Source organism: Mus caroli, unplaced genomic scaffold, assembly GCF_978045245.1.
Source record: "Mus caroli unplaced genomic scaffold, Mus_caroli_1 scaffold_12, whole genome shotgun sequence".
NCBI lineage: Eukaryota > Metazoa > Chordata > Mammalia > Rodentia > Muridae > Mus > Mus caroli.
This window is the reverse complement of record NW_028227267.1, coordinates 666251-677512: the sequence shown is the minus strand read 5'-3', so window position 1 is coordinate 677512 and position 11262 is coordinate 666251. Positions and strand designations below refer to the sequence as shown.

General features: G+C 41.2%; 1 pseudogene; it reads right to left on the bottom strand.

Annotated features, from left to right (window-relative positions):
- Positions 1 to 5512: 5512 nt before the first annotated feature.
- Positions 5513 to 7049, bottom strand: LOC110309815 (vacuolar protein sorting-associated protein 4B pseudogene; annotated as a pseudogene).
- Positions 7050 to 11262: the final 4213 nt, after the last annotated feature.

Here is an 11262-nt window from a genome sequence, read left to right as displayed (position 1 = left end):
ACAATGCTAGGTTGTGTCAGATTGATTTTTTTTAAAGATTTATTTATTTATTTACTATATGTAAGTACAGTGTAGCTGTCTTCAGACACACCAGAAGAGGGTGTCATATCTCATTATGGATGGTTGTGAGCCACCATGTGGTTGCTGGGATTTGAACTCAGGACCTTTAGGAGAGCAGTCAGTGCTCTTAACCGCTGAGCCATCTTTCCAGCCCCATCAGGTTTTTTTTTTTTTTTTTTTTTTTTTTTTTTAGGTTATAGCAATTTACTTCACATAGAAACAGTATTATTTCAAGCCTATAATTTTCATTGACTATCAACAAAAATAGTCTATACAGTGTTGTGAGCTGTCTAGCAGCTCACATGGACAGGGTACACCTGAGTGGCAGGCCGGCACTGAAAGAAAGGGAAACTAGGTGAACAAGAGAGAAATGTAGCCAAGACAATATTCTGATCAAGGCTCAAATGTTTAATGGTGGACACACTTTATAAAGGAGAGGGGAGGCCCATTCCTGCCAATTCATCCTTGGAGCCCAGCTGCAGGTGACCATGTGCAGGATAGGGTGTAGTCTCCTGAATAGCTAGGCCAACTCCCAGCAGGTAGCAGTGACAGTGGCTGAACAATAGAGTGATTTAGGGAGGCAGGCTCCACCCAGGGTAATCTCCTTAGTGGCAGCAAAGTCGAGGTCTGGTTCAGCCAGCTTCAGGCTGGGTGGAGTTCACAATTTCTTCTCTGTTATTAATATTTTTAAAAAAGGCTGGACTGAGGCACAAAATTTATTTATGCTCTATAGTTCTGCCTGATTTCTTTGGGCCTAGTGTAGAAACCTGTCTCAGTGGGATTCCTTAACTTTTCTCATGGTAAACCATTGTTTGGGTAAGACTGGCTACTGTCCTTAGTAAACACTCTGTAGACCAGGCCTGAGCTGCTGGCTCTGTCTTTTGTAATGTTTAATTAGTTACTGAATAGGTAATTTCTTTACTGAATTCCTACTGAATTCCAAGTTTGTTGGCTTCAAGGTCTTTCTAGGACGTTGGAACACTGGCGAAGGCTAGCTATGTCACAATTCAATCTTAAAAGGCACTTATAATAAGATAATACTAAAAGAGAGCACATGGATCCGTACACCAGACTAACGCGGGGATAGGGTAAGAATATACGGGTTATGAGAACGGCAAGGTTCCAGGAGGTGAGTTTCAATGAAACTCTTTGTCTCGTGAGTGCTCCCAGGCCTCTCGGCCTGCCAAGCAAACTTCACTGGAGTGTGCATAGCATTCCCCCATTCTTATATTTCTGCCGAAGTTCCGGAATGTCTCGCCTCATCATAGCTACAGATCTCAGGAGTGCTCTAAAGATGAGTGGAAACACAACGATTTACTAATAAAACAATGTCAATAATAATAGCAAGTAGGATAATATATTGAACCCAATCCAGGGGATTTAATGCACTTAGGTTATTTTTTTTAATCTCTAGCCAATTCAGCAATGTTCCAAGTGTCTGAGTGACTATTGCTAATATCTGAAATTTCTGCCTTTCTAGCCTTAATATATGTTATGTTCTGCCCTATTGTTAAGACTACTACTTCTAAGACATTAACTTTTGCCTCCAATTCTTTACATGGCTCTGTGGTGTATTATTAATAAACCATGGCCTCTTGGCATGTATCTCTGTCTAGATTGATAAGATTCCAAGATCTGGGTGCCTGTCTTAGACTGTCCAGCCCTCATAGTAAACCTTATTCCCAAATCAGACCAAAAGCCACAATATGTATTAGAATGCTTCTTGAATGAAGATTAATAACTGCCACCTGCACTGTTGGAGGCAGGGATGCACACCTGCTGCAGTCAGGCTGAAGGGTGTTGACTGACCTGTTTGAAAAACAAAGTTGAGACAGTGAAAAGCAACAATACAAAAGCTTCTTTGGGAAAGTCCAGGTACTCCATTCAATTGCAAATTAGCAATGATCAGGCTTAGACTTAGAGCTCCTGGTGTGGGGGAGGAGACTTTGAGAATTTCAGAACAGCTACAGCTTCCCTGGGAGTGGAGGCTGTGTTCCAATTTAACTTTTTGGCTAAAGAGGATTTTTAGCCATAATCAAGGTTAGAGTCATACTTACTAGAAGATTCAGGATCTGTGTCCAGTTGACCAACTAATCTCTCAGGCAGCCATTGTGCTCCATCTTCTTTTTGTGAAAAAACACAGACCAAGCCCTTTCCCAGATTAGGACCGGGTCTGGACACTTCCATTCCATTAGTTAATAGGTCCCGCCACTTTACCATGACATAAGAACTAGAAGTAACTGGATGCCAGTGGTGATCTGCTGCAGACTGACCTTTAACATCAGTTTGCAAAAAATTTAGAACAAATAAAGCAAAAGCAAGATGTGCTTTTGGTGACCTTGGGGGATATAACTGCCTTTGTTTTGTTTTTAAAAGCCAATTTTTTAAAGTGCGATGAGCATGTTCACTATTCTTTGTCCCATGGGGTTATAGGGAATTCCAGTTTTATGTTGGTGCCAATTTTTTTTTACAAAATGAAGTAAAATTTTTGCTAGAATAGGATGGCCCATTATCTGTCTAAATAAGTTTAGGCAATCCCATGGCATTAAAGGCTTGTAGGCAATGATCAATGACATTTTTGGAGACTTTTCCAGTATGCAGAGAAGCAAAAAGAAATCCTGAACAAGTGTCAATACAAACATGTATATATTTTAATTTTCTAAATTCTGCATAATGAGTTACATCCATTTGCCAAATATGATTAGGCCTAAGACCTTGTGGATTAACTCCTAAATGTGGCACTGAAGATAATGTAATACATTTAGGACATTGTTTTACAATCATTTTTTCCTGCTCCTTAGTGATCTTATGTCGGAGCCTTAAGGTATGACTAGAGAGATGAAATTTTTCATGATCACCTTTGGCCAAAGCAACAGGATCTGAAATTAAGGCTTCTCCTATTAGAGCTCTGTTGATGCAATCATTGTCTTCAGCTAAACGTCCAGGAAGACCAGAATGAGATCGCATGTGGCCAATATAGAACAGGTGTTTTCAGGCAAGAATGATGTTTTGCAATTGTGAAAACAGGGATCCTGCTGACGTATTAAAGTTTAATGTACCACAGGTCTCCAATAAGGGTACCGATTGTGTAACATATAAACTATCAGTAAAAATATTAAAAGCCTCATGCACAGACTGAAAGACATTCAGTACTGCTGTTAATTCTGCTAATTGAGCTGAGAGGCCAGGAGTCTTTATGATTACCTGTTGATTATTTATAAGATATCCAGCTTGCCCTTTAGAGGAACCATCAGCAAACACCAGAACAGTATTGTGTAAGGGTTGTAAAGAGGTCATATTAGGAAATATCACCTCATGTACATTCAAAAATTTTATCAGCCTATCTTGAGGGTAGTGGCTATCTATAGTTCCTTTAACCCAATTTGAGCAAGCAATCAATCTGTACTATGCTGTTTCAGCCAAGTGTCTTGACCTACGCTGTAAGGCTGAACAATAATATCTGGCTCTTTGCCAAAATAAGTTAGTGCCTGCTTCCTTCCAAGATAATCATCTGGGCTACTGCTTCATAATATGGCAAGATATTACATTTAGGAGAAATCCTCGAATGTATCCACATCAGAGGAGACTTTTGCCATAACAATCCTGTAGGCACATGAATCGTATTAAAAATTAACAGGTGTAAAGGCAAAGAGTAATCTATATAAATGACAAATTGCTCTTCAATAGCTTTTTCCACTTGCTGTAAGGCCAGCAATCCTTCTGAGGTTAGAGATCTAGGGGAGTTAGGATAGAACTCCCTTTAAGAATATCAAATAAAGGTTTTAACTCCTCTGTAATAAGCTTTAAGTAGGGGGCAAAGCCAATTAATATCACCTAACAATTTTTGAAAATCATTCAAAGTCCTTAAGTTGTCTCTGCAAATAACTATCTTCTGGGGAAAAACAGCTTGATTAGTAAGTCTACAGCCCAAATAATTACAAGGATCCTGGGTTTGTATCCTTTCAGGAGCTATCTGTAAACCTTTTCAGCTAAAGCCTTTTGTAAATCTCTATAACACAAAAGCAAATCCTGGGGGTCTTTTCCCACCATCAAAACATCTGTGAAATGAATGATGTAGATCATAGGCCATTGTTGTCTCACAGGTTGAATGGCTTGTGCCACAAACTTTTGGCATAAGGTAGGACTATTAGCCATGGAGGAGAGAGGCCCTGTACAGAAAACCCAAAGGCAATCATATAGCATAGCATGTAAAATGTGCAAATATACTTTAAAATGCAATTACTGTGTAGCACTAGCAAGGTAGAACTGCATAGCAATTCTAATTAACCTAGTAATTGTTTGCAGGTAGTCAATGCAAATGTCCAAGGCACAACTATGAGTTGGTACACAAGTATGTGACATACACCCTCAGATCATGTATTTGAAGACATTAAAATAACAATGTTTAAAATAACAATAATATAAACAATAATATGTTTATATTTCATTATGTAATGAGACATTAGTTTGTCTCTAAAGCTCCATGAAATACCACACTGAGAATGTTTGTGTGGTTAGAACAAACTGCTCCCTGAACTTAAAAGTGAAAGACATGACTCTCGCTATTATTTAAAAAAAAATACATATATATACATATATATGTGTATATATGTGTATATATATATATATATATATATATATATATATATACACACACACACACATCATCCACAGGAAACATCCCAAAGTCCAGAAGAAAGTCATTTTCTTATTAAAGTTTCCCATTACAGTATTTCATCTCTGTAACTCCTTCCATGGGTGATTGTTTCCAATTCTAAGAAGGGGCAAAGTGTCCACACTTTGGTCTTCGTTCTTCTTCAGTTTCATGTGTTTTACAAATTGTCTTTTATATCTCGGGTATACTAAGTTTCTGGGCTAATATCCACAGTATTTCATGACAATTATCCAAAAATGAGTGCTTGTTTGCTACCTCTTTTGGTCAATCTTGGGTATAAAAGACACTGATGTAGACAAGGCAAAGATGACTACTGATTTAGAAAGTATCGAGTGCACAGTGGAAGGAGTCATGGAGTTATAAAAGCCCACTGCTTTAAAAGAATCACTTTAATCTATACAGGAGAAACTAGCCCACTACAAACTCAACAGGAGCACTGTCTGTGCCACAAACCCTAAATTCATCAGTGCTCTGCGTTTTGCTGCCTATCCCTGAGAGTAAAGATTCTACCATTCTTAATTTTTAATAAAGCAATAAGTTTACATTGATAAAATGCTTAAAGATTTTTTTCAAGACATTTATATACCATTAGCTTTAGCCCCATTTCGATTTCATTTTTAAGAAAAGAAAAAAGGCCTTGTTCTTTGAATGAGCACTCATGAGAATCCTAGCTGCTGTCCATGAAGCCGGGCGAGGCTCCTCGATGCCCCCACTCTGCTGTTCCTCATACCATCGTTGCTTTCCTTACAACTCAACAATGTTTGTGAATTAGGGAATTTAACAGACAGTGAAGGAAAAGGACAAGACAGACTTAAGGAACACTCAAGTGACATGTATGTTTCCCTGGGTAAACGAGTTTTGCTGGAAATAATCTGAATGTAATCCAAGAAAGGCAAAATACCTACAAAAGAGAAGAAATGCAGCATAGACATGTTCTTGCTGTCTTTGTGTTAGCCTTCCTGGCCAAAATCTTCTGTAAACCTCTTCAGCTTCAAGAAGTCCTGCTCATTGACTGTCAGCTTTGTGCTGGACAGGGACCGCAGCATATCCCATATGGAAACAACTGGCTCCAAGAGTTTATCTCCAGGAACATCCATCCATGTCATTTCAATAGCCCCTGGATCTCCTGGAGAGCAGGGTGTCAGCAGGTCATTTACAATGCAGTTAGGATCAGCTCTTGAGGGTCCACGAACCTTTTTGAAGTGAGTAGATGACTGAACTTTTCTCACAGGCTGCATAAGTACATCCCATACAATGATACTTATATCTGCTCCTGAATAGCCATCTGTCTTCCTCCCAAGTTCTTGGAAGTCTGCTTCTGTGAGGCTGTTCTGAGTGCTGCCCAAGTGCGGTCTAAACATGGCTGCTCAGGCATGGGCTTCGGGCAAAGGAATATAAATACGTTTCTCAAATCTTCGCCTAATTGCAGAATCCAGAACCCAGGGTATATTTGTAGCTCCCAGAACCAAAATTCCATCACTGTCCACACCAACTCCTTGCATTTGAACCAGGAACTCTGTCTTAATTCTCTGTGCAGCTTCACTCTCATTCTCACTTCTGGAACCACACAGAGAATCAATATCATCAATGAAGACGATAGAAGGCTTGTTCTCTCTGGCAAGCTGGACTAAGTTCTTAACCAGTTTTTCGCTTTCCCCCAGCCACTTAGACACAAGGTCAGAGGAAGTTATTGAGAAAAATGTTGAGTTGTTTGCTCCCGTTGCAACAGCTTTAGCCAAGTAAGATTTTCCTGTTCCTGGTGGTCCAAATAATAGGATTTCTCTCCAAGGTGTCCTCTTTCCTGTAAACAGATGAGGGAACTTAATAGGCAGAATCACAGCCTCTTTAAGAGCTTCTTTGGCTTCTTCGAGTCCAGCAACATCACTCCACTTTACATTTGGTCGCTCTATAACAATGGCACCTTGAAGTTGATTCTGCAGTTTCTTTTTTTCAGGATCATCAGATTCTGCATCCCCATCACTGTCATTCCCCTTCTCATCAACTGGGCCTGACTGTTCCTCTTTCACGGGCTTCTGTGGTGTCTTCTCTTTTTTCTTCAGATATTCCTTTAGTTTTTCTGCTCTATCAAGATATTCTGTACACTTGGCCCTGATACTTTGCTTGGCTTTATCACCTTGTGCTTCATATTTAACAACACGGAGAAAATACTGCACAGCATGTTGGTAGAGTTGAAGAGCTTCCTTATAGTTTCCAGCTTTGTCTTCCTGGCCTACTTTGCTTGCAAGATCTATTGCTTTCTGGAGGTTGGTGTTCGTGGACGCCATGGTGAAGATCCGAGGGGTCCCCTATAGACAAGGCCAGCAGCAGTGCTTTCGAGTCGCGCTCGGGTCACCGCCGCAAACCCTGCGGAAGATGGCAGCTTTGAGATCCCCAGCGGCAGCCCCAGCTCCTGAGCCAAATCCAGCAGGAACTCCTGCAGCCACCCGACCCTCCGCACAAAACTTCCGTAATTTCGAGCCCCTTAGGGCTCTGGTCCCGCCTCTGGCCGGGGCACTCCAGATTGATTTTTAAAGCTTACTAGGATAATTAGTTGTGTAACACTGAAGTAGTTTCTGTGTTAGTAATTATTCTATTGATGTGAAGAGACACCATGACCAGAGGAACTCTTATAAAAGAAAGTATTTATTTGGGGCTGGCTTACAGTTTCAGAGTCCATTATCATCATGGTGGGGAGCATGGATGCAGGGATGGTAGGCATGGCTTTGGAGAAGTACTTGAGAGCTTCATCCTGACTCACAGGCAGAGAGACACTGGGCTGTCATGGGCTTTTGAAACCTTGAAGTCCACCCCCACTGATAAACTTCCTCCATCATGACTTTCAAATAGTGCTACTCCCTGGTGACTAAACATTCAAAGATATAAACCTATAGGGAGCACTCTTACTCAAACCACGACAATTTCTTGTGAGAAACCATCACAGGTAATTTGAGTACCCATCCTTTGTGTACCTTGAGACACCACTTTACACTCACTGAGAAATTAAAAATAGGGCTGTGGAGGAGGAGCAATGGGCCTTCTGTAAGGGGGTAAACATGGAGAACAGTTTGAACTTCCTCAAAATTAAACTTAGTTGTGTGTGGTGATGCATGTTTAAAAATCTTAGCCCATGGGTGATAAAGATAAAATGAGGTCAAGCTGGACTCTCAGTGAAACCCAATCTCAAAATAAGAAATTAAGTTAAATACCATAAACACACGGACTCTGCTCACGTATATCCAATAGAATTGCAAATACAACCACATAAAACTTGAACATGAATAGTCGCAATGTAGAAAAACAACAAATGTTCACCAACAGATGAATAGATAAAGAAATACTATTCAAATAAGAAGTGTGATTCATGTCAGCAAAATCTTGCTGGCATATGCAATAGTGTCTGCGTTTGGTGGTTGATTTATGGTATGGATCCCGGGATGGGGCAGTCTCCGCATGGTCCTTCTTTCCGTCTCAGCTCCAAACTTTGTCTCCGTAACTCCTTACATGGGTATTTTGTTCCCCATTCTAAGGAGGGACGAAGTATCCAGATTGTATGCCCCAATTCAGGGGAATGCCAGGGCCAGGATGCAGGAGTGGGTGGGTTGAGGAGCAGGGCTGGTGGGAGGGGGGGTTATAGGGGGCTTTCAGGATAGCATTTGAATTGGAAATGAAGAAAATATCAAATAAAAAATTGTATTAATAAAAAAAAGAAGTGTGATTCATGCCGCCACTTGGATTATCCTTCAATACATGCTAAGTGAAAATAGCCAGACATAAAAGAGTTGTACAGATGTTTTTCTTTTTTAATAACATGTCCAGGATCAATCAGATTAGAATTTGTCTGGGGCTAAGAATTGACTGCTTAGTAATGAATAAACTCTTTATTTTGGGGGTGATAGTTTTTTGGGTAAGACAATGCTGGTGGCTCTGTGATGATAACATTGATGATAACATTAAAAGTAAATCATACACTTTAACATTACTGGTGAATTTCATGTTATGTGAATTGCATCTCAGCCCTGAAACTACCCTCTTTAAGAATTCATTTGCACCTAATTCATCCCCCCCCCCCCCCCCCCCCCCCCGCACATGCAGTTTCCTGACAGCAGTAACTTTGTGAAGGACTTTTATTTCTCTCTGGTACTCACACCACCCCCTCAGAAGCTGAATTGATGGCTGCTGAACTATTTCTGTAAGGAGACGGCAACATGCTTCTTCTGTGTGGGGGCATCTGCTGAAGAGGGGGATGGTCACACAATCCTGTTTCTGTCTTAAGAGGGATTTAAACAGTCCTCTGATCTTTTAAATATTCAAAAAGATTATTTTTGAAGCTGGTGTCTAAATGGAGAAGGCAGGATGTAAGGGGCTCCAGCATCAAAGCTGGAATTCGCAAAGCCCTGCCAAAGTTAAAGCCAACTTGCATCATAAAATTAAACTGAATCAGTTACCAGGGGATTCGCCCTGGACTAGAAAGAAGACTTTCTCTCCACGAGCAAACACGCATCTCCTTGCACTAAAGAGAAGTGAAGTCATTTTACTTGTAGACTTTGTTTTATAGCAGTGGCAGCGCCTTCTGGATCTCAATGCATAGGGACTTTTTTTTTTTTTTTTTTTTTTTTTTTTTTTTTTTACATCAAGGAATTGCGTGTGGTATGTTCAGTTCTAAGAAATGTGCAACATAAACTTAAAACACTATTACCTTAAATGATAAACCTGTATGGAAATAACATAAAATCACTTGCTAAATTCTAGGTAGTACTCAAGTTTCTGACACAAAACATTTTTCATCCCCCCCCCCCCCAACCCATCGAATTCTCACCTCTACGCTCTGGTTCCTTTCAGGGTTGCATGAACGAACTGCTTCGCGGCAACGGGCCCAGGGTGTAGCGGGGCAGAACTCTGGGAGGTCCAAGGTTGACTGCAGGCTGAGCTGCTTGCTTTCTTCTCTCCCAGTTTACAACTCTGCTTGACAAGGTTTATTTCCAGCACTTCAGAGAAGGTACCCAGGAGCTGTAGACTCTGTTGGAGAGAGTAACCTTGTACTGTGTCGTCTGAGCCAGGTTTTGAGTTCAGGGTGAAGATGATGCATTTCTCAAACGTAGGAAGCTCGGAGAGGGCTCCTCTGAGCTTGGGTTATTAGAGTCCTTGGCTCTCCTACCTGGGCCCTCTTACATGTTCACAGGCCCCACGACTTTCCCCAAGACCCCTAAAACTCTCCCAGGCATAGGCTCCAACACATTGGACAACTTAGCAGGGCCCTGGGTTAAGGTTCTTTACCCACCCAGCCATTCTTCCCCACAAACCATACCCTGGCCTGGATTCTGCTTCAGTGAATTAAATCTACACACCACCTCCCTGTGTGTTAGGCATCCCATTGCAGTGGCTGACACCCATGTGTGTGCTCAGACCCCTGCTACCATCCTCTTTCCCTTCCTCCTCTCCTGTCCTCTGTTTTGGTGGTGGCTGTCTGATTTTTTTCTTTTAAAATAACGTTTCACGAATGGATAAACTCCAGGATGATCTCAAACTTGTAATGTCTCAGTATCTTCTGAATGATGAAATTACAGGTGAGGATCACCATACCAGCATCCTCCTTTCCTCCTCCTCCTTCCTCTTTCTCTGTGTCTTTCTCTGTCTCTCTTTCACTCTCTCCTTTGCCTTTTCGTTGTTGTTGTTGAGACAGTATCTTATTATGCAGTCCTGACTGTTCTGGAACTTACTTTACATAGGCTCCCTCCAAGGTTCCTGGGCATTGCCAGCTCTTGTTATGTCCACCGAAACATAATATTGGAGGTCCTCATAGTAAGTAACTATGGCCACACTCACACACTGGAACTCATTCTCTCAGAGGCAGTGTCATGGCAGTTCCCATGGGCTGGCTGTATATTGAACCTTGATTTTTCTCATTTGATCCTCAAATTCTTGTAGAGGTTAGGTTACCTCCCTAAACCTCATGGCAGCTAGGGCTCTGTGCTCTCTAAAAGGTAATGACCATACATGGCCATTGCAGATGACAATTGCAGATGACAAAACTTGTACTTGTGTATTGCTAGATTCACCTTTCCTGTACTCAACAGGCCCTCTGCAAATGTCTCCAGTTGTTTCTGCAAGTGTTAGCCATACTTCTTGAGCTGTAGATATTTCCAGCCAGGTAAACTGTGGGTGGAAAAAGAATTTATTTATGAACATATAAGAAACTGGTAGAAATGATTTTTTCCAGGACTGAAATATTTGCTGAGGTTTTGATAGTTAAACATGTCTGTGGGCTTAGATTTAAAACAAAAACAAAAACAAAAACCTACTTTTAATTAAGGTTCTCAAATGCTTCAACTTCCTTCTAGCTCACCAGCCAAAGGTAGGGGATGTGGACTTGTTTAGTGTAGTGCTTTGGGGTGGTTCCAATCTCTATTGGTCAGGGTATCAGCAGTCCGGCTTGGTATTGTCAGGACACCAAGCAGGAATCAGCTGTGGCAGCACCATCCAGCAGAAACTGCCAGCCTCTGCGAAGTCGGCACAAGTCAGTGGCAATC